The sequence below is a fragment of the Mytilus edulis genome, chromosome 1 (genome assembly GCF_963676685.1).
Source record: "Mytilus edulis chromosome 1, xbMytEdul2.2, whole genome shotgun sequence".
Taxonomy (NCBI): Eukaryota; Metazoa; Mollusca; class Bivalvia; order Mytilida; family Mytilidae; genus Mytilus; species Mytilus edulis.
In genome coordinates this window covers 28,866,935-28,893,639 of record NC_092344.1, presented here as the reverse complement: position 1 = coordinate 28,893,639, position 26,705 = coordinate 28,866,935, and the positions used below count along the sequence as shown (strand labels likewise).

Sequence of the window (26,705 nt, the reverse complement as noted above, 5' to 3'; positions counted from 1 at the left end):
CTGCCTTTCTTGTATATACATTTTGATAGAAAAAATGAATATATTTGAAAGTCACACCAAAATATGTTGTTTAGTTATTATAATTTTGAGATTATAATGATCCAGCCAGGATCTTATACTTACATAACTCTTTTTGATGTTCCTCGTTTAACTTTGAAAAGTATGTAAGAATCTTTAAAAAAAAAACTCCAAAGCAATAGTATAGATCTATAACACAATCATGTTTAATTCTGTAATCCTGTCATTTTAAATGTCCATGCCCATTGACATGGCATAGTTTTCACAGACATGTATGGTATCTGTATAGTGATTCCTTTCCCACCAATTCCAGCTGTCCAAGTTAACGTTTTAGGATATCCCAACATGCTGACAGTTGTGTCCTCTGATATTATGGGAGCTCCAAGTTTTAACAAGTTATTGTCTGGCCATTCCAGCAGTATCGCAAAAACATCAGTTGCTGTTACCGCCTTCTTCATTGTATACCTAGCAAAGTAATATTCAGTATTGTATGCTACTTCAATTTATAAGAATAAAAAAATCATAAACACGACATTTAAAAATGTGAAGTTGTGTTTGTCCCTTAACTGCTACCATCATTGATATCTTTACTAAGGTTGATCAGCACATAACACTGCTAGCAGATTAGTTGATTAACTGCAATTAACTATGTACATGAGAGTTCATCTTGATAGATTACGTATTATTTTGGAGGGAATAATATCAAACTGTTAAAGTATTGTACTATGCATAACCTGCAAACTCACGTAAAGAGACTTAAGATGCAATACCAATTAATTTCATGGCAATGTGCGAAGCAAATGCTAGGAAAACTAAATTTCAGCTACCATTTACCTATCTTAAGTGGTTCCCTTTAAACTGTACTCAACTCAAACTTTGACATGTACGTTCTGCAAACGTGTCATGATCAATCAACCAAGATACAAAGGCGGTGCAAGTCAGTCTTTGTTAAAATGACACTGCACACTTAGTATCATTGAATAAGCATCAGTGGGTCATCGTCAATGGTCATGATATTAAAGTTAAACGTGTAAATTGTGCAATACATTTGAAACAAATAGATCACGACTCAGATTTGTAGCCAACTAATATTGAAATAAATGAAATGTGCAAATGCTAAATAAATACAGCTATTTAACAAATACTGATATCTTACCTTTTCTCATTCCAAGTTAATCTGTTTTAATCAGAAACTAATACATTGATGGCAATCGCCGGGAAAAGCACGCCTATGGGCTCGAATGTTTGCCCCCGACTTCGGTATGGAGTAAAACAATCACTTGCCTTAACAACATTATATAACGCTCAACTCAAACACTACAAAATTACTTTAAACTTTGCTTTAGATCCATTATATCTTCATAAACAATTGTTTTGATCAAATAAATCAATTGTACATGGTTAATTGTACTTTAGTAATGAAATTTCACATACCACACATTTTTAACTACAGTGTCATTCTGATGAACCCATGGTCTGGTTCCATATATTCCATCTCCATTTACACGCAGCCATTGTCCCATCTGACGAAGTCTTTCTTCATAAATAGGACTTATTTTTTCTATTTGGTTGGACCAACATTCATCAACATATTACCTCCACAGCTTAATGCAAACATTGGAAACGTAATGTTATGTTACATACATTAATAATCATATATAATATATTAAATACGTCAGCATTTAGAGCAATTATAAACATTTTAAAATATTCAAACGTCCATAAAACAAACACTTGATATGGCAATTGAAAATTGGTAACCGTATTATTACAGTGAGATTCACTTTCATTTGAGTATCCTACAAAGAAAAATGTTCCTACTTTCTTCTTTTGTTTGACATTAGTGCTGTCAGTGTTAGACAGACTATGTGACTGCAATAAAACCAAGTGCATATATTAGCTTAAATTAATCAAACTTGAAAAGGAAAAAAAAAAGGAATAAACATTGTTCCTGGAGCTATTTCCTGAATTTAAAGACTTTTCTGTCACTTCAATGAACTGTTATCAATAACATTGATGTATTGATACAATTTAATCATGCAATTATTCAATTCATTTATTGTATTAATTTTCAAAACTAAACAAATCTCTTTTTTACTCATTGTTGGCAATTTATGTTATTTGTATGAGGAATTTGTTTTAATTGGCATGACAAATAAGCAGCCAAAAACTGATCAAGTTGTTGTTATTTTACAATAAATTATATGATCCTTCAATTCGTAAATAATATATTTGCTTAGTTTTATATTCTTTATCATGTTAATCAAATCAAGCAAACACATATCCATATAATAACCATTTAACAATTTCTTTTACTCACATCAATTATAGATGTTATCTCATACTTGACAAAAATGTAATTGAAGACAAAAAAAACCTCCATTCAACAGATAAATGAGAATAAAACAACATGTGAATTAAATTGTGCTCGGGAAGGTCTAGCATGTGCATGAAACACGCCTATGTTCGAGTTTCCCCGAATTCAGTGAAAGTTTGACAACGTTAACAGTAGATGATGTCTTTAATATGGAATCATAGCTGACAACAATGTGTAGGATCATTTCTTATGACATTGATCAAAAACGTAGTTACCTGACAGTAGAAATCAACTGTGATAACAGATCTTCTATTGTAAGGAAATCTTCAAGCCTAGCATTTATGCGGTATGCCCAGTAACCTCTGTCTATTGTCATGGCGTTCTCCCATTTGTGTTTCTGTAGCTTGCCTTAGCAATTAAATAAACAAAACCACATAATAACTTTTGAAATGTATTGATTATTGTTATTCTTATGCTTTCAAAATACGACATCTGACCATGCAATGGTTTTATAGTCATTCAGATCATTAATACATCACATCATAATAACATCAGCATACAGCATCATAATATGTTATTGAAACACGACATTATTACATGTTGTTGACAAATTCAACAATACCTACCGTTATCTTGATAATATTTCCACGTTAAATAATCCAAAGTTCTCTAAATATACTTCCAAAATTGTTTCAAAGAAACGTACTTTGAATAAATATAAAATTAACATCAGTATTTGTCTTTCTCTAGATTTAGACATTTCAATTTCCACATGAACATTTTATGCAAAAATTAAAAAAAATATGTTGCAACAAAAAGACAATTTAAGATGCAAATGTAAAAAGAAACAAACTGAAAAGAAATAGTTAAAGGGAACAGCATTATAGACAAATCAACATACAAAACTACACACAAACAATAGTCATTATTCAAGAAAACTTCTGGAGACCGTTTATTGATTAATAAAATGTATCTTTGCGTTGACGTTGAAATTGCTGGTTAAAACATTTTCTTCAGTAATTAATACGTGTACACCATATATATTTTGAAAATTACACCGGGTATTGCTTATAATAACAAATTGTACATATAGTGCTGGGTGGGGTCTCACTTATCAGCGAATAGCATAATAGTATAATAACAAGAAGACTTATTTAGCGCTAAGAAATCATCAATAATCTTAAATCAACCTACATATCGTTATCGCAGACTAAAAATTATCTCATATAAACAGAATACATGTTCATTTATTGCACGAATTTTTATACGTCACGGTGCGTGACAGCACAATAATCCCTTTACAGAATCGTTACCCACAATTCAATATTTTCGTTTGTATTTTGCGGGTTACTAGTGTGACCAAACAATGACAACAAAGGAGTATAAGTTATTACAACTGAGATAATATGTGAAAGGAAGTGATTTGCAAGTTATAGAAAATTAAGGACATTAAGCAGTTGCTGACGATGCCGCAAAGGAGCGTTTAGAAAGAAAGTATAGAGAACAACGAAGACAAATAAGATTGTATATCGAAGAACTTGAAAACTTTAAACCTTTGAACAAGAAATTACACCGAAAGAAGACAGAATCGATGTTGGCGAGGTATCATCGTTGGATATTCGAAAACCAGTTGACTGTCTGCAGGAGTGGTATTTACAGGAGTCAGTGTTTCAAACCATAGCATCATGGATTAAGGGCGAACACTAGTAGCAATTCACAGCGGAACTGTAAAGGGAATCGTAGGGATGGATTTAGAACATTGTTTTGAAGAATCCCAAAATAAAAACGGGGAATCGACAAAACATTTGTACAAGTGTTGTAACGGTCATCATGGAGTCTGCAAGTGCGCACCATACTTTTACATAGGGATACACAATCGTTTAGTGAGTCAAAAGTTCAAGTGAGAACTGAATTGAAAACAAAACAGAACTATGTTACTGAAAAGAAGGAAGAAACAGCCGCCGCTATTGAGGGGGAGTAAGGATCGTACAATGATCGGCCGCGAGAAAAATCAAACTATGTTACGCTTCGAACATTTACCGTTATATTTAAAAATGGAAACCGTATCGTAAACATTGATGCACTACTTGATGACGCAAGTACGTAAACATATATCAACGCTGATGTTGCCGCAACACTGGGACTTCAAGGACAAGGTCAGAAAGTGGCAGTTAATGTGTTTAATGAGTTTCGAATGATTGAAACATTCGAAACTATGCCAGTCGAGGTTAGACATTAAAGTCAACCTGGACAGATAGACGCCAACATAGTCGCATTCACTACTTATCGTGTAACCGGATGTTCACAACCAGTTGACTATGACCATCTTGCAGAGATTAAATTTCCGAATCAAGGACAGAAAACTACCGTTGATATGTGAATCGGGCTGTTCTAGTATGACGTACATTATTCTTCGAGAGATATACGTGGTAAGCCTGGATAATAAATTGCTAGACTAAAGCCGTTAAGTTGGACATGCATCGGAGATCCAAAAAGCGTACAGGAGCAGACATGCACTATTTTACAGGGCATATTTTGGTCGTGGACAGGAGAATCGAAATGATTCTGATTGCATAGTAAGGTTGTTTTGGGAAAATGAAAATGTAAAAACACCAAGAGAAAACGTTTTTCTAAACCGTGATGAGAAAAAGGCGTTGTCTAAGGTAATGCTATCTTTGGAATTTAAGGATGGACACTACGAAGTTAAAGTACCGCGGAAGGACGACACACCTTTGTTACCGAATAATTACAACATGGCATTGAGTAGATTAGAAAACACCGAAAAAAACTTAAACAAAGACACGAGTATTACAAAAGTTTATATACAAACAATAGAGGAATATATTGAAAAAGGATATGTTCGCAAAGTGTCGACAAAGGAGGAGACTGTTGTAGGAAAATGGTAGTTGTCGCATTTTCTGGTAATATAACTGCACAAGGAAATTACAAAAAAAACGAGCATTGTATTTGATGCGTCTGCAAAGTTAATGGGGGTTTCGGTAAATGACACTATTCATCAAGGACCAAAAGTTAAAAGTGCGATTTATTTGATATACTGTTACGATTCAGAAAGCACCCAGTTGTGACATCGCCGAAATGAATATGATAATTAAAATTGCACCAGGCGACAAACCGTTTAACAGATTTTTATAGCGCGCAATCAAAATTGAACAGGTACTAGAGAAGTATGAATTCAATAATGTTGTTTTTGGAGTAAATTCGTCTTCATTTAAAACTCCGCTTGTTTCCTGAAAGCATGCTGACATGATGGAGGATTCATATGCGCGAGCTGCCGAAACAGTTCTTAATTCTACGTACATGGACGACAGTATGGATAACGATTTACAAGTCGTCGAACTTTATAATCAGCTTTAACATTTATGGGCAAAAGCAGGGATGTATGCACTCAAATTGCTTCTGAATTCAAAGTCATATTTACTATGTCGAAGAAGATCGCCCGTCACAAGTCGATCTTGATGAGGGATATTGACCGTCAGTGAAAATTCTAGGAGTAATATGACAGTCAGACAATGACATATTCACGTTTAAAACTAACAAACTAGCAGATGATTTCAAATTCACTAAACGAATTATTCTAAGCAAATGTGGTACGTTATTCGTATTATTGAGATGTATTGCAATGTACACATTAAGAGGAAAACTAATAATACAAGAGAGTTGAACAACAGGAATAAATTGGGACGAACAGTTAGACGAAGTACTTGTTGAAAATTTAGAGAGTGGTTCCGTGTACTTGTATAAAAATTACCGAGATGTTTGCAGTTAGATGATGAAATGGTCTCCACGAGTCTTCATACATTCAGCGACGCTTCTCATGAGGCTTATGATTCATTCATATATGCTAGACACGAGTTAAAGAGTGGAAGTCTATCTACAAGATTAATAGCGGCGAAAATAAAGTTAGTCCGTTAACTTCATTCAGCAATCCACGATCTAATTGATGACCGCAGTTTTTTGGATTAAGACAAGCACTTTCAGATAATCTTGCATTAGAAGTGCCTGTGGATAACATGACATTTTGGTCAGACAGTATGAACGTTTTGTATTAGATTAGAGGCAGGAGTAGAGAGTACAAGTCGTTTGTTGCGAATCAAATCGGAGAAATTCGCTCTTCGAACCTGGCAGATTTAGTATATAGAGTTAGGAAAATTAAACAATTACAGTCGGACTTAATTTGGTGGAATAAACCGGAATTTACATAAAAAGAAGAAACGCAATAGCCATAAACTAGCATTCAGTTAGACAACGTACTTGATAAAGTTCTAAAAAAAAAACAAGTGAAACATTGACTTACTGTGCGACACTGAAAGTATTCTCAATAGTGATTAGATTTGGCGTTTAGATCCCGTAAGTAAGTCAAGTTTTATAGGACTACTTTGTGTACAAGCGTATGTGTACAGATCTATTGGTAATTACAGACTTAAGCAAGAACAACGTCACCTAGGAAGTTTATCAACAGTCGAATATACAGATGCCGAACTGAAAATAATAAAAAAAAAATGCACACAGGGAGTCATTTTCAGACGAATATAACGATCTTATAAAAAGTAAAGATTTACCGAAAATCCAGCATATTACTAGGATTACCACCGCAAATTGATTAAAATGGAATATTCAGATGTGATGGACGGTTAGATTACGGTGATTTTCTATCGTTTGATGTTTGGTATCCGATTATATTACCACTCAAAAATTGGGTCACATTGCTAATTGTGAAACGCGATCACGAACTAGGACAACATGTTTGTTGGACATATCAAATACTTTTCCCGGAAAAGATGTGCATGTTTGTGTTGCGAAAGTTTCACTTGGACAAACTGTAAAAATAAGACCTATAACAAAATTGTGTCCGTTAGACATCGAAAGAGCCAAGAATGACAGTGATAAATCATTAATGTAGTGTGGACATATAGTTCCATTTTAAGCTTGACAGTTAATTATTTTGAAATAAATTTAGATTTGATAATTCTAACGAAGATCAGAGACAGTTTTATATAGTTTAATAATTGTTTTGTTTGATTGCATTAGAGCAATCAATAGGGAGATAATGGATTTATTTGTTTTTATTGGTCTGATATTTTTTTAGTTATACATTGTCAAAAAGAGTAGAGATCATTTTGTATTAATTACACTTATATTTGTTTGCAAGTTTAATTTCATCGGTAAGTTTTAATATAATTATGTTGAAATAAAGTTGCATTGTCGTCTAGATTGTTAAAGACAATATTTGCAAAGAATTTCTTACAGATTAGAAAGTTAATTGTTGATCTGAACGGAATTCCTTAATTTAATGACACCTTCAGTGGGTCAGTCTAGTCAGTTAGAGTTGAAATAATAGTCGTCTGCAAATGCATCTGTGGCGATTTTAAAAAATACTTTAATCATCTTTAGGAATCAGGTTAGATTGGTGAATGTTCAGACGACAACAGTTCGGCTTTATCGTTCCATAAGTAAACATCGAAAACAATGTTGTGAAATTGTAATATGAAATGATTGTAATAGTATAACTATTGTATCAAAACGTAGTTATTAGCGAACATTCGAGTCAACTATGTGGTTTGGTATAACATTATAGTTAAACTCCCAAGTCCCAAATCGTCGAACTGTATATGAACGTTTTTTCCGCTGCAAAATTCAAATCGTCTCCGCAACACAAATACTATTTAGCATGCCAAACAACAACAAAAATGGTAGAAATAAAATAAAAATAAACTATATAAAAAATAACAAATTTTACATTGTATATACCTGGATTATATCGATCAATACATGTAAAAAATCCACCGTGTTTACAGGGAATTCCAAATCCCCATCTATCATTGGTAACCACTGTATCTTTCACTGGACTGTAAAGGGACGGAAATGATGAACAAAATGTATAGTACTACATAATGTACACAGGTTTAAAGAAACAAAGTACCAACCAATAAACAAAAATGATTACGCTATTATTAGTGTGGTGTGACAATTATGATATATGTAAAACTTGAAAAATGAAAACAAAACAACACGTGAGTATTAGATTCATCTGTTTTTTTTTCTGAAATTGTTCTCCTGATTAAATGATGGCAAATTAAAAATACTTATTCGTAAAAACATACAACTAGCAACAGCTTCAACAAAATATATTTTGCTCTAAAAATTGTTTTCTAAAAATGTTTGATGTTTTTATAATATAAATATTCTTTGAGTTGTTTCATTGAAGTTAAAAGTGCATGTCCGGTGATGGATTAAAACTACACAATTTCAATGTCTTCGTTATTGGATCAAATCGAAAATTAAATATTCAAGTTAAAAATGCATAAAATTTAATTTTCCAATTGATTGTATTTGTCTGTTTAACAGTTTTTGACATCTTGATTGGTATAAAACGAACAAAGACACTCAGCTATCATGCAGTACATTTGTCATAATTAGGAACCATTTAAGCCATAGTTCCACGTAGTAGCATGTTTATGTCATTTAAAATCAATATCAATTTAATAGACAAAAACGACGAGGCGACATTAATGCATTTTCTTTTTTAAGATGATGGCAATACAATATTTTGTTCTTTTTGTAAGAGGGAAATCAGCAACTGAATAAACTGAACAAATAAACAGTATATCAAAGTAAACAATAGACAAAAAGAATGTACAGCTCTAGGTAAACAACATATAACGCTACATGAAAAATAAGACACAGGATATGCGTATCATGATTCGTGCGTGCGCAAGGACTACTCATAATTATCCACTCATATTTTCTGTCTATACCTGTACATGCGTTTTTTGTTTCAAAATGGATAAAGTGATCGAAGTATATTTCTAATGCAAACAACAAAAAGACTGATGCCGGTATTAGTGAGTGTGCTGTTTCAAACTGGATTTAAACCAAATTATGGCAAATGTGTATTCAGAATTTATTCAGATATAGTCGAATTCAGTGTGAATTACAAAGAGAATACAGTTATAGCAGCTAATAATGGCAAGTTTTATATATATTATATTTTCAAATGTAGTCCTCTCGTTTAATTTTTTTGTTTCTTCTCGGGTTTTATTTTGTACTAGGTGAATGAGAAACAAAATGGATTGTCGGTTGCTGAACGTTCAGTGGCAAATATTTCATGCATGTTCAGGGCGAGAAAAAGTTAACAACAAACAGATAAATACAACAGAAAAAAAAAAGAATAGCATATATAGACAGGTTAACGATGACCCATATCAAATGCACCGCAGTCGATATATTTCAAATATATAATGAATATGAACAAATGAAGAGATAACGTGGTGCAATCAGTTATATATTTTTATGTTTTTCATCGGAATTTTCAAGAGTTTTTATGTTTACCTAAACGCTACCAGCAGAAACCCCCCTTTTTCTGTCTATAATGTCGTGTCACTCTTTTGTCGTTAATTTGTACAGTGATGTCCCTTGTGTTTAGTAATATTACCGAAACATAATTTTGTCCCCCGATTTCATTTGAAAAATGTCTTCCTTTTTTTTATTTTATAAAACAATAAGTACGAACAAAGTCCGAATCGGACACACGATTGTTTTTTTTTGCATTATCTTCATATTTAAGCAATAATATTAGACTTAAATAAATTGTAAATCATAGCCGAAACCTAAATATTATAAAAACTATTGTAGACCCCTAGTACATTAAGCAAGTTCTAGATTCTCACTTTGTACACAGGATAAGGTTGATCTTGTTTATGGTCCTTGTATTGCGGCATGATCATCACATTTTAGAAGCACTACGTTATTGTTTTTTTTTAATTTTAATTGTAGTTGAACATGATGTTAGGACGAGTAAGAGCAACACAAGAGGTCTATTTTAATAACCAAATAAGGACGAGGATAAATATTTTGAAAAAAAAAGAAATTCATAAAAGCAACAAAAACAAGACATACAGCGAGCATAATAAACCAATTGAATTAGCGCTTACAGAAACAACTCAAAAACATGAGAAAAATGACTGTAATATAAGCATTGGGAGTGTTAAAATCAATTTAAAACTGATTTAATTTCTCAAGTTTTGATGAGTGACAAAATTATTTTATTGGAAGGTGACTTTAATAAAATGTTGTTAATCAAATTGTCATTTGTTATTTGATTGTAGTTTTGTTACATGATGCAAACAAAAGGGGGAATTACTAGTATTTATTTCAGTGATTGAACTATCATTTACCTGTAAGAATCAGTTGTGCTACCTTTAGCTGTCCAATATTTTGTAGAAAGATGAGGGCTATTCTTAAACATATTGGACAGTTAAAGGTAGCATAATGGTTTCTTACGGGTAAATGAGTCCAATCACTGAAATAAAGAACAGGTAAAACAAAAGAATGACGTCACAACAATGTTTTAACTATGAATATTACCTGTTGGTATCTATTATTTTGTAGAAACGACTGCAGGTATTACTGACCTTTCATTATAAAGCCAAGCCAGAAAATTGGTGGAATTCCAGTATGCATCAGTAGCCTCCCAGTCTCCATCCGACCATATAATTTCAGGTTTGTATGTATTCACTAGTTCATATAACTCAGGCATAGTCTTAGTCTGAAAATGGTATATCATTTAGTGAAATCTATCATCAAACTTACAGCAAACAAAACATTTGCCATACAAATGTCTATTTTTTTTTACCTGAAGTGCATAATATGATAGGCAATACATTAATTGAAACTTTACTCGAATCCTATTTCCATTATAAACTCAATCAACTGAGACATTAGCAAGAATTCACGTAACTGTCCTCGTATGTTTATATTTTCAATTAACATAAATGCAGTAAGGAGGTTTGTTTTCAAACAAACAACTTAATCTTCGATTAGTAGTCTACGTAAAGATCATGACCACAGAAATTCACACCAAGGGGGTTTTACTTTTTGAAATGCCTGTTTATCTCGTACTATGTTTGACCTTTTTAACCTTTTTGTATTTGGGCGTCACTGATGAGTCTTTTTTAGACGTAACGCACATCTAACGAAAATACACAATTGCATTCCTGGTTTCTACATTTAAGAATCCCCCAATATGCTTGTCCAATGTCTCTTTTATGTTGAACATTATTTCTGTTGGAATTTCTTCTCATTATTTTCAATCAAAACTGTTGTGTGTACACCCAGATATGTTTTGAATAGCAAAAGAAATAAAAACTACATGTGCAGGTTGAAATAAAAGTACTCTTTATCACATACAAATTTCTTCGATTAGCGTCTCATTATAATTAGTATACAATTTTTTTTATCATTTTGGACTTTTTGTTAAACCATATTATTGTTAGCAAAGAATGTAATTCACGTAGACAATGTTTTAAGGTGATGGCAATACAATATAATTTTATATCCATCATGGTTTACCAAGATCATAAGACAAAATTGTTCCAAGTGTTAATCCACAGTGCATGTTCTTTGTGAAAAAACACAGTTTGTAAGAATAGAGGACTGTTTTTAACATATTGTTCTTAACATTTTATATATAGTGCTTAATGATTCAGAATATTGTTCCTAACATTTTAATATATTGTGATCTAGATTTTGCAATTTATGTTTATAATGATTTTATAGAATAAATTATATAATTTTGTATTATTTCTATATAAATAAATGAAAAATCATCATTTCAGATATAATGTATAATCCCTGACATTTTGTATAGTGATTTTACATAATCTGTGAAAAGTTTAGTGATTATATATAATCTAAAGGAATGGACATAATCACTGATTATACAAATTCACTGTAACACATATATGTATGCCAAAAAATCGGATACTTTGCTAGTTACCATAGCAGCTATATTGCTTCATCATGACACCAGCCATTACAATAGGTTTATACATGATCCGTAAGGATGTACACCTTTGAGGAACAACACATTTCTAGAATTAAACTTATTTCTTTACTCCATTTTTGGGTTTATATAACTGAAAAAAAAATTGGTGAAGAAAAGCCCATTTAGTGGTGCAATCCTTTTTTGCCAATTCCCGTCTACAGTACCTAATTTTCTATCAATTAATACCTAATGTGTTGGCTATTTTCATGAAAATAATCCCAGTTCCACAATTGTTTTTCATACTTTAAATAAAGATGAAGTGGATCAACCTGAGTAAACTTAACGTAATACAAAACAAAAAACTATGGGTAGGTGTTAATATAAAAAAGTTGTTTAATATTTTGATGTTTTTTCGTGCCAAATTTACTAAGTTATATTATAATATTTATTACATTCATTATTAGTTTGCACTTGTATCGCATGTTTTGGAAATTATTCCAGAACGATATTTCAACGAGACTGACACTTCAGAAAAGTGTATCCTTAAATTTAAATGCAAATATGCCCAATCCTGTGTCGAAATTTTTGACAGCATAAAGGTGGATTGTTTCGTTTTTTTGGCTTATATCCGTGAACATTTTAGCATTGTCTACTTTGAAAACTGTAAGCCTTTTACGTTTGGAAATCAGAAACTGAATATATTTGCTTTATAGAATGACGAAAAATCTTTAAAGGAGCAAGATTCAAAATAGAAATATTGATACAAGAATACATTTTTCATGATGTGTCCGCATATATAGGTTGACTTTTCAAGTTAAATAACCTTTATCTTACCTGCTTTTTAAAGTTTACGGACAAATTATTTTAAAAACCTAATGATTTCATCCTTTTGATTTGGTAAATAATCAAAATTTATCAATAATACCGCGTTCACACCAAACGCCATGTACACTAAATATGTTTACAATTTGTTTAATGTAATACTGTATAAGCACAAAACCAGTATATTCGTGGGGATTTAATTTCGTGTTTTTTAAGTTGAGAAAAAATATGTTAATGTCACTTTATAATTGACAACACTCGATAAAACTAATCTTAACTTTTGCCGTTGGGAAAAATCAATAGTGCATTTAATAGTGACAGTGAGCTGTAATTAAGTTTTGTGAACTTAAATTTAATCATTCATAAATTGTAACAAGAAGTAAAAACCTGTATATCTTAAAATGGATTAAAAGATCTAAAATACATGAACCATCCTCCCCAGGATTACATTCCCCGAGTCGTGCAACCTCCGAGGATGATGCAATAGCAATTACGGCAGCAAATGAAGCGATCGAAGTTTTAGTGATTCCCCAAAAGTTTCACCTTCTAGACCGGATAAACGGAAACGAGGAGAATACGGATCATATACGCCTAAAGAACGTGCCGAATTTGCAAAAATCGCAAATGACTTTGGTGTGGCAAAAGCGTCAAGAAATATATCAAGTGATCTCGGAAAACGGGTGTCGGACACAACAATCAGGAGTATGAGAGAAGAATACCGTAAGAAGATCAAGATAAACTTTGAACAGAGAATTGCATCTGAAATTAAGGAATTGCCTTCTAAAAATCGAGGTAAGCCCCTGATGTTGGGAGATAAACTTGATGACAGAGTAAAATTTTTTGTGAAAAATGTACGTGCAGGTGGGGTTGTCAATACGACTGTAGTTGTTGCTGTCGCCCGTGGCATAATAAGAGCTGAAAATCGTTCTTTACTTGTTGAAAACTTGTTGTTAGTATTATACAACAATTATGTAATTAATTATAATGTTAACTGTGTCTACATATTTTATAAAAAAAAATCATCTTTCAATTGAAATTAGCGTCTTCATGTATAGCCCGATAGGATTGACTTATTAAATGTTGTTCCTAGAGCCATTCTCTACAAAAGAGTGTCTCAGATTTTGGATAGAATGTATAAATCAAATTTTTCACCTAATCAAATATCATCAACTTTTATGTGGTAAGGATGTTTAAACTAATATGATATTTATGAGAGAATGGAATACTATAGAGATAATTTGAGACACTCTTTTGTAGCTCCTGCTGTGTTGATCAAGATTTCGTTTAAATTTTCTGTTTAGTTATAGAGATGAAAGAGCTAAATTCGTTCAAGTGAACTGACCAAGATTTTGCCACTAATTGTATAATAATTGATTGCATAATGATTGCATAACACAAATATTGCATTCATTTAAAAGATTACTCTTTTATCTATCTATATATACCTCTTTTCATAATTTATATGCAGTCTTACGAAAGTAATAGCATTTTAGAGGGTTGGAGATTGGAAGTAAAAAAATCTTTGCATTGTGCTACTTTAAGCATTAAATACAAAATTAATCTTAAGAGTTTAATTAATAAAAAGGAACCGATCACCAACAGTAAGTTGAACTTGAGACATATTATATATTTTACGTTTGAAATCTCAAAAACAGGACCATTTTAGTGAATCACCCTTTTCTTCTGTATACTGTTCATTGGTGCGTTGCACAAACTTTCTAATGATTTTGTTTTATTTATACTGATTACCGTATACTGAGTTAGCTAGGTTCACACTGCCGATCAGACCAACTCGATCAAGCCCAACCAAGACAAATTACGTGATCGGGAGACTGGTCTGACTGAATCGACAAGAATGTTCGGGAGAGTCTACCTTGCTCGTCATCGATTCGACTTTCTACCCGAGAGTTTTTGACATATCAAAAACATTCGAGTAAGGATCGAGAAGCAAGTCAGTCGAGAAGAGATCGATAATTCGTCGAGTAGCGGCCGAATTGATCGGGAAAGGATCGTGAAAAGATCGAGTTTGGTCGGAATACAAAGAAATTACCAATCAGTACTCGATCAACTCGACCAATGCCCTATTGCTTCCAGATCACTGCGACTTGTTTTTTTTATATTATTCCAGACCAACTTGACCAATTCCCGATCCTTTCGCGACCACATTCGACAGCTATTCGATCTCTACTCGGCCATATACAAGAACACATGACTGCTACACGATTCTCTAAAAGTGTGTGCAGATCTGATTAACCCTCATAACTATGCTTCCACAAAAGTATATTGGCAACGTTATTTTTAACTGTACAAAAATCTCTCCATGCACAGTACGTGTCTTTAATTTTGCAAGGAAAGGTAACATTTTAAAAGAGACACAAAAGACACCAAAGGAACAATCAAACTCAGAGGTCGAAAACAAACCGACACAGCCATAGCGAAAAACGTTAACCGACGAGAAGACAAACAGCAGTCCACATAGAAAACTAAAACTTAGCAACACGTAACCAAACAAAACCTGGGATGATCTCAGATGTTCCGGAAGGAACGAAAATCCTGCAATTTTGGCACCGGCGGATTTTTCTAATATCAAAGTAATTGTGCAATAATTGTATTAGACTGCTGATGAATAAGTTATCTTTCAAAGTTGGTTTATAAGAACATCAAAATTATATTTTACCTGTTTTAAGGGCTATTTTCTGTTTTGTCTGTCCGTATTTTCCGTTTGTCTAGAAATGTTTGAAGCATAAAAAAAGAAATGGTATAATTGCCAATGACAGCTCTTCACAGAACACCAAAATGACACAGCAATTATCAATAACAACTATAAATCATCTTACAGTCTATTTGTTTTCCATTCGAAATTTTTGACGTAATTTCACACAAAAATGAGACGAAAGACAAATATTAATTTTTGGGTGCGAATTCTTTCTAACAGTAACGATACAAACTGTTCAACGAGCACACGTTTTGATCATTTGTTTCTAACATACTTTTACAAGTTTGCATAAACTTTGACAAACTATACACTTGCTGCAAATACGTCTACAGTTTGTTGTTCATCGTTTATTAGTTCAAACGATGCATTTCTTTCTAACTTTAACATTAAATCAATTTTCTAAACGTGATCTTGCTTGTCATAACTCAAAACATTGTCTAAAATTACTCAAAATTTCAATCCCCTCTAACCAAACGATGCATTTGTTTCTACATCTGTTAAGTTTAACAAACTATAACAAACGGCACACAACGTTTACCAAACTTTGGTTAGAATGAAATGCACTCTTGATCTCTTGAAAAATATATGTCAAGTTGTAAACTGTTTGAGAAAAAGTATCACAAACTGTCCACACTGGGGTCGTCGTGTCAGTCACTGCCTCACCTCCTGTTGATGTCTACACCATCTTCTTCGTCTTCTATGGACTCTACAAGCTCCGTCACAGCTATTGACCTGTCTCTCTGAGCTATTACCACCTTTCCCACAAATCCAAGTGCTTTATTTCTATGTAGATGTTTTAAATGTGTGATTTTACTCGGACCTTCTACTGAATATAACCAAATAAACCGAGAATATGTCCGTGTGACACCAATAATGCCCCAGCTAGCATATATTACATTATAAGGGGTCATGTTGGGACGTACGTGCGTACGGACGGACAAGGGTAACACTTAATACCCACTACGAAGCCGTAGGGAATAAAAAGTTGGGACGTTTTTATACTAAAAATGTATGCTTTCCCCGACAAATGAGTCTGTAAAAATGGGGCCCCCTTAGTTGTTCCCTGGGCAACTGAGGGTTGATGTAACAGGTGATTATTAATAAAATATGTTAAATATAAAAAAGAAAAAAAAATGTGCATACCCGACTAATTCCCGATTATCCCTACGAACCATATACGATCAGGTCGATCTGGTCTGGTCGAGATCAGGCTGAGATCGTGAATAGTTGATTTTGTCTAGCTAGTCGAGTAAAGATCGTGTAAAGATCGTGAATTAATCAGAATTATCGAATAAGTATTCATTTTGTTGTCGGGATGGAGTCATTAAGGAGTCGTGAATGGTCGAACTAAGGTCGTGTACAGTCGGATGGTGGTCGGGTAGAAGTCGTAAACAGGCCCGATCAAAAATTTGGTTGAGCTTGGTCGTGGAAATTTGGACAATCGGGATTGATCCCCATCGAGTTGATCTATTCGGCATTGTGAACCTAGCTTAAAAGGGGTGTCATATTCATATCAACACCGAAGTGTTGACTACTGAACTGGTGATTTTTATTAATGTAACCAATATTATGATGAAGCTGTGATATCATTAAATGTAGTCAATCGGATGATGAAGATGTGAAAGGAGGTCATCGATGCTCTAAGATTACGATCTAGAATTTGAGGACTTTGATAATTTGTGCCGATGGTAATCATAGCGTAGTATTAAATACGTTAGATACATTCACATCTCTGCAGACTGCACTTGACAAATGTTCTACTTCTTTGACGTTATCATTGAATTGATATGAAATTACCCTACCTGGTTCCTTTATCCAGACATTTTGTCGGAAATAAGTACTAAATATAAGTAATTTCAGCACTGTAAAAATGTAACTATGGAAAGCCAACGGGGTCAAAATTATCAACTCGTAAATAGTAAATTTGTAACGTGTATCTTTGTAATTTCGATCGTGAACATAATACAACGATGACATTTAATATGTCGACATTTCATGAATCGACATTTTACAAGTTACAAAACATCAACATACAAATCGACAATTAACCAATATCAAAATTTGAAAACACATAGTTAGAAGTAACAAATTGATAATTTATAATTTAAGAATGTTTAAATTACAAAGATACAAGCTACAAATTGACAATTTACGAATTAAGAATTTTGAACATGTTGGCTTTCCATATATGTAACATGTTTATTATGTAGTACATTCAAAGTCAATAGATTATGACAACAATGATTGATAGATTATTGCTTGCTTGACAAAGGACAAAAAATAATGATTTCCACTTTAAACTATGTTAACTACAAACTGGTTATTTAAAGGATGCATTTCAAGGTAAATTACCCATGACTCAAGGTCACTGTTACACTATTATCATTGGTATGTAATATAGAAATGATGATTGGGTGCACAAATTATAATTGATTGAATTTTAGAGTTTCCTCTTAAAAACACTCAATAACTTCAACTACAACAATAAAAATAAGCAAAAGTTTTAAAGTCAACAGATCATAATTGAGAAGACAGTCTAAATAATGTCTCTCGAAATGAGATGCGTCAATGCTGAAACAATGCTTACCAAAAAGTTTTGCATTGCCATATATGCATCTCGTTTACCCTATTTTTTCAAACGGTTTGAAAAACTTTTGCCGCCTCTACCGGAAACAACAAGCATAAGTCTCACTTTGGAATATTTTTGCGGTGGGGACAAAACAATGTTTATAATCAGCTTATAAATATAATACCTTGACAAAGTTGCGTTTCTTAAATTTTGAATATTTGTCATCCAAATATACTGGGTTGAACCATTCAAACAGTGAGTGATATAGTCCAAACTTCATCTGTGTTTTCGCCCTGATTGCAGCCGCTAACTCACCTTTAAACAAATTTCGAAATTGTAATATCTACATTGTATACTTTCTTTCTATTGCACAAGCTTATATCTTTATTACTTCCATTAATCGTGAATAGTAGAAGTGAAATGCATCATTATCGAACTTCGCACAATTTATTGTGAAAGGATAATATATTGATATTTGAACACAAAATATCCGTTGAACTTTCCCAACTTAATGAACAAACGACATACAATTCATTTCCAAATCGTTGACGAACTATAACAAAAGTAAATAATGTAACATTGAGTCAATATTCGAATTTATCGGTTCCCACTGTCTGTTTACTATAAAACACTCTTAAAGGCACTTGATCAACATGCATAGTACGGCTTTGTGACGGCATATACGTTGACCCAGCCTTAATAAGTTTGACCTGAACATATCAGTGACGTCATAATGTTTGAACTGACGTTGATTGGTTTGACACGGCCTTATCAAGTCATCTTCTGCAATGCTGGTTTAACAAAGAAAATACTTCCAAATGACGCAAATATAGCCCTATAAATCGATGATGCGGTTATCTGGGTCTGTGTAAAACATGTACTTATCATTCAAAATTTTAAAAAAGTTTTCATGTTTTAAGTTTTTGGATTCTTATCAAAGTTTTTAAACATCCAAATTAATTTTTTTTTGAAGTTTTGAAAATTTCACCAAATAAATTTCAAAATTATAATTTCGTGGTTTTTGTCCATGCATTATTCAACTTATTCAAATTGTATACCAAATTCGTGTATTATCTAAACAATGATGGATAAACGTTTGTTAAATACTTTCACAACATTATTTCGAGGAGGCATGTACTGTTTGTTTCCTTCTGGTCAGCATTTAGATATCGTTTTTTTTGTGTACAGGAATCAAGAACTTTATATTCCAGTTTGAACTATAGGGTTTACGTGTTGTCCACATGGCGTTCTGGTCTGGGCTGAAACATTTCAATCATTTACTTTGATTGTTTAATTGGTAGTGCATCACAAAACTTACCAACAAGATCTCTATTAGGACCAGTATCTTTCGAATTCCAGTTGAATGAATACTTGATGGCCAGTTGGTGTAACCTTCATGATGTTTACTTACTAGTACAACATATCTGTAATAAGATGAAACGACACATTTAAATCTACTTAAACTATTTAAAGCACAGTGGAGTTTTAAGTCTTTAAGTCCAACTACTTAGAAACGTTTTGAAAAAAGTTTGTGATGTATTCAAACAATTAATTGTCTAAATGGAAAGTAACAAAAATTCACCTCAAATCTTCAAAGCATTGACAGAGTAAAAATTAGAGCTATTTATATTCTGATATATTTCATGACCTCCATAACTTGTTATGATATGATTTCCTGAAACTCTATAGCTCAGATTTCATAATCAAAATCTGTCAAAACGGAGGCGAAATATATCAGGTATATTCAAACACATAAATAAAACACAAACTGACAATGACATGTCAAAAAGTCTAACACTATGAAAATACGAACATTATTATACCAAAGCACAGCAGAGAATACAAAGGATTGAAAACACTAAAATACCATCCAGACCGGATGATTTGTGGTGCACGGTAACGTCATACTGCTCTGCATCTCAATTTACCAGTAATCTGCAATAATTTCCAAAACAAACACGGTTTACAAACATAATTCAAAAACAAAACGTCTTGAAGGACGTCTATTGATGCATTATGCTTTAACTTATTTGTCTGGCATATCATTTCGAAGACTGAGAGACACTGGTATAGTATCTTTTCTGTAACACCCTTGCTACGACAAGTGAATGTTAATAATCTACATAAGTTATCCCGATATATGTTTATAGTGTGTTCCCTCGATTCCAAAAAGATACTTCTATAATACGTCAGAGCAATCAAAATATCCTCTTGATTAAAATTATTCATATGGGAAATCCAAATACCATGGACTCGAACATGTATAATTATGTTTTATGTTTTTGTAAGTATACATTTGTTTTGTCATACTAAATGATACCCAAAAGTATTATAGTACTTTTCTTTTCAAATTAGCAAAATTATAACCTACTCCAACATAATTAAAGACAAATATGATTTAATTATCGTTTAAATGAGTAATTTTTACTTTCTACATTTGTATATATGTTGATATTGAATTAAACTGCAATTGATTGTTTCTTTATATTAAGAGGGGGAATGGCATTACAAGTTTATCAGATAGGAAATGGTTAGACAATTTAAATATAAAAAAAATGATAAAAGATTGTAAAAAAAAAGAAGAAGGTAGATCCTGACATTCCAAAAACATATTTTACTTTAAATTTCCAGTACATAGATATAGGAAGATGTGGTGTGAGTGCCAATGAGAAAACTCTCCATCCAAATAACAATTTATAAACGTAAACCATTATAGTTCAATGTACGGCCTTCAACACGGAGCCTTGGTTCACACCGAACAACAAGCTATAAAGGGCACCAAAATTACTAGAGTAAAACCAATTGTCTAGTCTATATAAAAAACGAGAAACGAGAAACACGTATAAATTACATAAACAAACGACAACTACTGTTCATTAGATTCCTGACTTAGGACAGGTGCAAACATTTTCAGCGGGATTAAACGTTTTAATGGTACCAACCCTTCTCCCTTTTTCTGAAACAATAGTATAACATCACAACATAGAAAAGCACACGATAAAACATCAATTGGAAGGCCCAACTCAATAAAAAAAAACGTAAATTAACACTCTATGAACGAATAAATTTGATCTGCGATACCTGAATGTAAATACATAGTTAATAAAATATCAGGGACAAACATTCAAGGCCAAAAAGCAAACAAACAAGTCCAAACAAAGCCATGACAAGTCACCACTGCGAAATAGTTAACCCTTAGAAAATAATCACTTAAAAAAAAAGGTTTTCATAATATATACAGGTAAAAAAACTATAAAATAAGAGCTAGCTAAAACTTCCCTTTACAGATTTAAGGAGAATAATATTGATGTTCATACAAATGTAGTATGAAGAAGTGAAAATTAGTAGATATTCCAAATAATCAAAGCTGGTATATATATAGACAAAATCCATATAAATATAAGATAACAAAAAAGTATTACAAATAGTATTAACAGGTCGAATTAACAAGAAAGTACAATTCAAGAGTACTCTCAGTTACTGACAGCTAGTTAAAAGCCAAAAAAAAATTAATAATAACAAATCATGCACCAGAGACAAAAATCAACTAAAACACACACATCCCAATGATTTAGTATTTTAACGTCATGAACAGTCAGAGAAGACATGAACTGTGTAATGCCAAACATATATGTATCGACAGGTAGTAGGATAGTGAGGAGCTACTTTGTTAGAGATAAAAATTAACGTGTGTGTGTCTCTATACATCCCGCCTCAATAGAAGATACAATTTAGTTATGTTTTAATTTGTTAATTTGTTAATGACAAATCTATATTAGTGCCAATGTAACTTATATTCAGAGATCTAATTACAATATTGGTACGATAACCCTTACTTATAAATTTATTTAAAGGTTCGATGAGTTTATACGGATCACATAGTGATTTCCTCGCTTTAAGTACAACACAACCGTAAAATTAAGGATGTGAAATACCAAGTTTTCTACAGGTACAGCTAAATTTACTAATCAAATCTTTGTATCTATGAAAGAACTTAGTAAAAGTTTTCAGTAATTTATGGTATCGAAATCCCTGACACAATAATTTCCCAGTGATGCATCGATTACGTTCGTTAAAAGCTATGACATCAGAACACCCACGGCCATACTGAACACGAGTTGGGATATATAAACACCGTATGATGGAGCCAAAGGCACATCGCCGTCCAAAAAATGGAAAATTAACAATAGGAAATGAAAAATCGTCTCTTTTGTCGTAAATTTTAGTCTGTAGTGTCCAGTTAGAAATCAAAATGTCTATATACAGAAAAGGGCAACTGCTGCTTTTTATGATAGATTTAGTTAAATTTAGTTCTTTTGGGTAAAATTCGGACGTATAATTAACGAAAAAATACCATCCAGATAACGGTAGGTATTGTTGAATGTATCAACTAAATACAACAATGATGGGTCTTTACTGAGTTTGGTCATTAACTGAGATTCATAGCAATATAGAAATAAATCTGCTATTAAAGGGGCACAGTTAGTGCCCATGGGAATACCTTCTACCTGACGAAACACTTTATCGTCGAAACGTACATAAATGTTATCTAGCAGAAAATTAAAAGCTTCAATCATATCCTCATATTTCCAGTAAGTGTATCTAGCATACTTCCCTTTTTCGTTACAGAAAAGGCTTTACACGAGTTACAGCAAATACAATTACAATGAGATGTTTCTAAAGACCAATTTATCAAATACATAAACTTTTTCTTTATAAGATTGTGTGGAAGTGTAGTGTACAGAGTAGAAAAATCATAACTGTCAACAGAATTATAAGGACCATCAAAAGCATGTATTTTATCTAAAACCTCTAAAGAATTTTTAATACTCCAAAAATGTTTAATACCAGTATTTTCATAAGCTTTATTACAAAAGTTAATAAACCAGTTCTTTGATAGTAGTAAGGGAGGTAGTTAGAAGCAGTGATATATTAGTAGTAGAACACTTACTAGATGCGGAGATGAAACGCAATGTTAATGGTTTTTTGTGTTATTTAGGTAACCAGTTCATTGTAGGGACTTTCATATGTTCGGAAGATGCTTTTTTAAAGTTCTAATTGATCGTGTAGTTTCAAAGGAGAATAGTTTTTAAAGTCAACTTGACAGACAACTGACGTTTAAAACCAAGTCATGGCAATGTATCACCCTTTGGTACAGCGGAGCTTTAAATGTATAGAACATTGTACCATAGAGAAACTGTAGTTGTTGTATACGTTACATTTGTTTAAATTGTTGCAAGACTCAACTCAAGTCTAGTTCAATAACAGGGAAAGCTATGACCTCTGTAATACAGATAATCCTGATTTGAGATGAATTTGATATGTTTCATTGTTTTTCGTTTATTCGTCTTTGTGACAGGTTGGTGTGAAAAGAAATCCATTTAAGGATTATTTAATGTTATTTTAGACTACACACACACAGACAAAAATACCAGGATGTATTAAATAGAAATGTACACAATTATAAACAGGTGATGCAGCCCTGAAAATAATGATAACTTATCTCTTTTGTTAACGTCCATTTTGATCATTTCTCCTAGGTCCGTGTAACACTTATCAATTCAAAGTTTTAAAAAGTTTTGACATTTTTAGATTTTTGAAATTTAAGCCAAATAATTAAAATAATAAAATTCTAAATACCGTTTTTAAATTTGATAGTTTAGAAATTTTATCAAACTTTTAAAATACTAAACCTAACGTGCTGTTTTGATTTTTTCCGTTTTGAAAGTTTGATTGTTTTTAATTTTTGATTAAGATATCAAAAATAGAAAAGGGGCGAAAAGAGGGATACTTGTAAACTGCGAAACGAAATAAAAGAGGAACGAAACGAAACAAAATGAAATGAAAACATACTGATATTTAAAAAAACATACTGATACGTATCCATTCTCAATTTCAATTTCATGATACTTAAAAGTTAATAAAATTGAGAATGGAAATGGGGAATGTGTCAAAGAGACAACAACCCGACCAAATGAAAAACAACAGCAGAAGGTCACCAACAGGTCTTCAATGTAGCGAGAAATTCCCGCACCCGGAGGCGTCCTTCAGCTGGCCCCTAAACAAATATATACTAGTCCAGTGATAATGAACGCCAAACTAATTTCCAAATTGTACACAAGAAACTAAAATTAAAATAATACAAGACTAACAAAGGCCAAAGGCTCCTGACTTGGGACAGGCGCAAAAATGCGGCGAGGTTAAACATGTTTGTGAGATCTCACCCCTCCCCCTATACCTCTAACCAATGTAGAAAAGTAAACGCATAACAATACGCACATTAAAATTCAGTTCAAGAGAGGTCCGAGTCTGATGTCAGAAGATGTAACCAAAGAAAATAAACAAAATGACAATAATACATTAATAACAACAGACTACTAGCAGTTAACTGACATGCCAGCTCCAGTACTTCAATAAAACTGACTGAAAGATTTTGATTGCATCATATGAACATCAGGCACAATCCTTCCCGTTAGGGGTTTAGTATCATACCATTATAACATATATGAGAAGAACATAACCCGTGTCATGCCACCAACTGTTTTTAGAATAAATGGGTTTAGTTCCGATGCAAAGACCTTATCAGTGACTCAATATTAACGCCAAAATATGCAATCTTTAATGACTTGACAACAGTATCGTAATTATATCCCTTCTTAATAAGTCTATTCAAAGGTTTTGTAAGTTTCTGAGGTGAATACTGACATCTTTGTGCTTTATAAAGAATATTTCCATAAAAAAATGGATGTGAAATACCTGAACGTATTTATTTAGAAGTCTGCATGTTGAGCTATATTTACGAATGATGTCTTTATACCGATGATAAAATTTAGTAAATGTTTTGACTAGTTTGTGATATCGAAAACCCTGGTGTAATAATTTTGCAGTAATACATAAATGTCTCTCGTTAAAATCTAATGTATACAATAAAATCACAGGCAGTTGGTTGTAAGCGGTGAAAAATTGGATGACAAAATAAATCTTTCTCAAACGAAGAGAATTCATTTTGAAATACGATGCACGGCTCTGATAGTGACCATTTTACTTGCTAGTTTTCACAGCACCGATATTTTAGGAGTATCATTAGAAACTGACCATTAGTAGGTCAAATAGTATGGTTAGGTTGAGTATGTATATACATTTTCTACTGAACTTTAAGCAATACAATGGTTCAATACACGTTGTATTATCTAAGTTAATTTCTAATTTTCTGTTTTACTCTACGAGGTACCCCTCTTTTCGCCCCTTTTCCAATTTTGATATCTTAATCAAAAATTTAAAAACTCAAACTTTCAAAAAGTGAAATAATCAAAATTGCATGTTAGGTATTGTATTTTTAACGTTTGAACAAATATGTAAACTATAAAAATTTAAAAACGATATTTAGAATTTAAATATGTTAATCATTTGGTTAAAATTTCTAAATTTCAATATTTTTACGAAATTTTGAATTTTGATATTTTAAAACTTTTATCAAAATTCCAAAAATCTAAAATGTCAAACACTTTTTAAAACTTTGAATTGATAAGTGTTACACGGACCCTCCGGAATATAACTTGTCTAATATCATCGATAACCAAGCTGAACTATTAAAACCTGGTTTGTACAACATTTTGTCATGAATTTTGTGTAAAGTATTGATGTCCGAAATCATGACAAATGCGCCCAAACTTATACCTCGAATCTGTATAGACGCGTTTTACATATTATCGTGCATTTGAAATACTCAGTGCTTTTGTTATACTATCATGACCATTACATAAAGTATTTGTATTATAACTTTATCGAGGAACATCGTGAAGCAGGAGTTATTTTGTTCGATAAATCTGTTCACCAAACATTATATGAACGAAGTGGATATACACAACATCTTCACTTTACAGTTTATAAGATCAATTTCAAATTTGATATGAATTGTACTCTTACCTTGCACCAGAATCTTGAAACATTTCAGTCCATTCCTCTGGATCAAAAAAATCTGTTGTGAACATAGCTGCAAATTCTGCATAGGTAAAACCTGGACGGTAGTTTTTCCGCATGAAATCCACAATAGCCGGCAATGGCTGACCTTTCCATGACCACCAAAGACCAGCACCCATAAAAGCTGGTACAGAAAATACACCCCAATGAATGAATATACCAAGTTTAGCTTCATCAAACCACGGTGGGAGTGGTCTTGTATCTAAAGAATCCCATGTTGGTTCGTATTTTAATGAATTAACACAGACAAACAAACACAAAACACAAATTCGGTAGGCAGACATTTTCCAATCACCTTATAAAGACATAAAAATATGTAACTTCACATTTATACCAAGATACTGAATACACAGTTACGATACGATGATTATTATATATAAGTATAAACCGATATGTTTTAGAAATAATAAGTATCGTCTCGCTGATGTGATTACATGTTGCACAACAAAGGCTGAGTGCAAGGTGTTTTATTACAGGTTAATGTCAAATGATATAACAA

At 32.4% G+C, this 26,705-nt stretch overlaps 1 pseudogene; it reads right to left on the bottom strand.

Annotated features, from left to right (window-relative positions):
* Window positions 1–63: 63 nt before the first annotated feature.
* LOC139528962 (alpha-L-fucosidase-like) lies at window positions 64–26,500 on the bottom strand (annotated as a pseudogene).
* Between the last annotated feature and the right edge of the window lie 205 nt (window positions 26,501–26,705).